The following is a 4,474-nucleotide window of genomic DNA, read 5'->3' on the forward strand; positions in this document are numbered from 1 at the left end:
GATTGGGTATTCTCTCCATTAGCAACAAGTCTGCTTTCCTGTAATTCACAACATTTGTCAGTCACTACTTAGACCATATTTTTAGTCCTAACCTCATCTACATTCTTGTCTATGTGCGCGCATAACAGTCTTGTAGTTTGTCTTTTATTTGATAGGTCAGTGCTAGAGTGGTAAATAAGGCCCTTAGGGGAACTTATTAAAATATTGACAAGATAATTGTGGGCTTTGTCCTTCTAACCGTCTGTCATGATGGTCACTCATGTGCCTGACCAATAGATCTTGAACTACGTAATATGCTTATCGACATCATGGAAAACATCTTCTAAACATGGCCATGTAAGCTCCTTCAGTTAGGGCTCTCCCAGCCATGCATCAGCTATAACAGATACCATCTGTGGGCAGTAGTCTGAATTCATAGAAATAAATGGAAGAGCATTAGTATACCAAAACATGCTAATCATGTTTCTCTCCTTTTCCACTGATTTTTCTACTGAAGAAAATTTTATTTTTTCTGATGGTATTGTGGCTTGTGGGGGTCAAGTCAAGAGGGTTCGTGGGTCATTAGTGGCACATCTACAGGTTTAGGTCGGTGAGTAGTAGATGATTAACTATAAGATGATGGGCAACTAGAGAAACTACGTCTCAGTCTACTAGATGTGGACTTAAGCATTGAAGGATCGCATCCTCCCATATCCAATACTACAAGTTGAGGCTGGTGGCTAGATGATGCACCATCTCTTTTACCATACATCTCTTGAATTTCTATTTGTTTATAGTTTAGCTCTTGGAGGTTGGCAATCTTAGCTCGTTCCATTTTCACTTTGAACTCTGCTTCTTGATCCTCAACCTCATCTATGGGAATTTCGGATCCCCTCCCTAGCTCCTCCACATCCCTTTGTCTCCTTCACATCCCTTTGTCTTAGCATATTTTTTCCTTTTCCACCTACTGGTAATTTTAACATTTGTTCTTTTACTATTGTTGGCACCTCGTTATAACATGTGATATTATTCTTTACCCTAGCAAGGTGCTCTTTTAGGCAAAAAATACCGCCACCCATTTCCTTGTTACAAAAATTTCATCTGACTTTTCCTTTGTCATTTACTTTTACGTTATATTGGCATGCCGCATCTCACTTCCTCATCTTTTAGTTTTCTTATAAACTTTCTTGAAAATCACATTTCATTAAAACTTATTGAAAAATTGAATATCCTGAAAAAAAAAAAAACAAAGGTTCCCTAATTCATGATTCCTATGTCCTAGTTACTAGATTATGATTCACATGACATTGAAGTATAGTACCATATATCCAATTGAAACTCTCCATTTCCCTCAGTGTGTACCTTGTATGGGTTCAGGAGATCCATTTTCAAAGTTTACAGTGGAGCATTGCATGCATCTCTCTTGCTGATATGGAGATTGAAATAGTTCCTACAAATGTGTCACTGCATATGCAAGGTTAATATGGCCTTTCATACAGTAACTATTTGATCTTATCTGGGTTATGCTAGAGCTAATAAGATTACTGCTTACACTTAGAAATTAGTAATTCGAAAAGAAATATAAGTAAATGGGAGCATAACATGATAATAAAATTACCAGCAGCACCATAGACAAATTTAGAGCTCCATGGCTATAATCTAACCCGCCAACCACAGGGCATACTGAGTTATTCATATTTGGTGCTTAAAGTGAAAAAGATTTTCTCTAGATTGTTTTATCATTTGTACATTTCTGTGGGTAATGAGACAATATTGTCATTGTGCAGTTAGTTGCATCTCGTTCTATTCTTTGTATCTTTTGTTGTCATTTGTATATGTTGGTACGTGTGTGTGGCCATGGGGCATTTAAACGTGCAATATTTCTCTCTCTTAGAATTTAATGCTTATCACTAAAAAAAGGAGGCTTTTTAGATAGAGAAAGTGTCATTATCTAACGGCTAGAAAGTAACCACCCACTTCCCAGGATTATAGGGTCACGTTTTCTCAGAGATTTCAAGAGGAAGCCGAACGTTAGAGAACGACCTCCTTCATCGCTCTTGAAGAAGAGTTTCATGGCCATGGAGAGGTACACAAAAATTTACAGAGTTCTCACAGTTCTGGTAAACGTTTGATCTTTGCGATCGATAGTCTCACGACACTGCCTCTAATCCTAGGAGTGGGTCCTTCTCTTCCTTCAAGTTTTTCACATTGGTATCAGAGCGGGTGGTGGAAGCGTGGTGGGCTCGTAACCTATCGTTCCTAGGTTTCATTATTCATTTATTTATTTATTTAGTTAATTCTTGCTCATAACCCACAGGTCCTAGGATCAAAATCGATTGTTTGGTTTCCTGTGAGTTTGTATTTTATTGAACAATATCTCTCTTATTTATTTATTTTTTATCAATTCTCTATTTACTCTGTTGAAATTTATCATCTCTGAGAAAGTTGATTTCATAAGCCATGGGTCAATTTATTATTTATTCGTTATTATCTCTAAGATAATTGTTCTATTGTTGGGTTTATCTTATTGTTGTCAAAATTAGCTGAAATCCTTTGATATCAATCTGTTGCTATTTTCTCTCATAAATTATTATAACTTTTGCAAGTTAATAGTTGTACTTTGTTAAAGCAACAGAAGTAGACGCACTCTGTTTAAACCATCTACACTTTTGATATATGCACTTTGTAAATAGGAGATTTCTATTGAAAGTTAGAGAGAAACAAATCACATATTTTTTATTCTCTCTTGGCCTTTATTTCTTGTTCATCATCAAGGTAACATTTTTTTTTAATGTTGATTTTTTTTTTTTTTTTTGTGTGCCATTATGTAACCAATAATTTTTTTTGAGGCGAACTTTTTCAATAGAAATCGTTGTTGATGGTTATAAAAATAAAACTAATAAAAAAATAAAAAAATAAAAAAATAAAAAAATAAATAAATAAATAAATAAATAAATAAATAAATAAATAAATAAATAAATAAATAAATAAATAAATAAATAAATAAATATATAAAAGGTTGCTGAAATTTTAGAGAGAGAAAGATAAAGACACACATAATTGCTGAAATCAATGGGCTTGCACCTTTCTTTCTTCCATATATTGCTGAAAATTAGTGCATAATTTTATTGGATTATTGAAATTGTTATGCACACAACTACAGTTTAAAAAATCGCTGAGTCGAGCTGGACTCTCCCGGTTTGACTCGGGTATAGTCCGAGCCTGTTCCACCAATAAACTGGGAAGCGCTCGTGTCCATAGAGAACCGGGCGATTCCCAAGTCAAACCGAGTCACCTGCAAGAACACGGGCTGCACAGTGTTCTGCACGAGATTTCAATTTTTTTTTGTCATTTTGTCAGCGATTTTCAACTTTTTCAGCCTTATGAACGGATCTTGCAGGCTTTAATTCAAATTTCTCATCCATTTGAGTCAATGAAACGAATTAAAAAGCACCATTTTTTATAAAAAAATTTGGATCGAAGAGTGAGCTTTAGGGTTTCCGCCATTTCACTGATTTCAAGCGAAAGAATGCATCATTTTTTGTAAAATTTCAGGGTAAGTGATCGTAAGAGTGTTGGTCAAAATTTTTTGTTCATAATTTGTGATTATCTTGGATGAATACATATCAATTTTGAGTTTGAAGGCATGGGCGCACGAAGAACAGGTAAGAAATGTTTTTTTTTTTTTTTTTTCTGCCATGCGATCAACTTCAGTCAATATTTTACAAATCAGGCATTAAATTTATAGGGTTTTGATTCGTTGTAGAGTTGTTTATCATCACATGTATTCAATTAGATTATATTTATTTGAGTTGGATTTTTGAGAAAAAAAGACTGATGTCTGTTAAAAAAAAAAGGACCGACTTTTTTTTTTTTCTCCGCCATTCTCTCAATTTCAATAAATATTTTGCAAATAATGTGTTGAATTTATAGGGTTTTGATTCGTTATAGTGTTGTTTATTATCGCATGTATTCAATTTTATCTGATTTATTCAATTTGAGCTTGATTTTTGAGATTGAATGACTGATGTCTGTGAAGAATTGTGTTTTTTTTTTTTTTGTTTCCCTCAATTCAATCGATTTTATTTAATATTTTGATAATAATGTGTTAATATTATAGGGCTTTGATTCCTTAGTGTTGTTTATCAAAACATGTATTCAATTTGATGTAATTTATTCGATTTGAGGGGGATTTTTTAGTTGAAATGACTGATGTTAGGTTGGTCTGTGAAGAACTGGGTTTTTTTTTTTTTTTTAGTTCATGATCAATTTTTTTGAAAAATCGTGATTTTTCGAAAAAATTGTTTTTGATTATCATGACGAATTAAACAATATTTTTAATTTTTATCTTTAAATTTCTAGTTCAAAAAATTGCATGTTGATAGATTATTCATGCAAAAAAATACATGTTATTATATTTTTAATGCAAAACTGTATTTTTTAATTTGTTGTTAATGCAAAAAAATACATTAACAAATGCATGATGTTAAACTGT

At 32.9% G+C, this 4,474-nt stretch overlaps 1 long non-coding RNA gene across 1 annotated transcript; it reads left to right on the forward strand.

The window, feature by feature from the left end:
- The first annotated feature begins 1,951 nt into the window (after window positions 1-1,951).
- Window positions 1,952-2,436, forward strand: LOC148779762 (uncharacterized). Its single transcript, XR_016044918.1, has 2 exons — window positions 1,952-2,065; window positions 2,154-2,436. It is a non-coding gene; the product is annotated as an uncharacterized LOC148779762 (long non-coding RNA).
- Window positions 2,437-4,474: the final 2,038 nt, after the last annotated feature.

This window comes from Amborella trichopoda, chromosome 11 (genome assembly GCF_054954075.1).
Source record: "Amborella trichopoda isolate Santa Cruz 75 chromosome 11, AtrichopodaSantaCruz75HAP2 v2.0, whole genome shotgun sequence".
NCBI classification, from domain to species: Eukaryota; Viridiplantae; Streptophyta; class Magnoliopsida; order Amborellales; family Amborellaceae; genus Amborella; species Amborella trichopoda.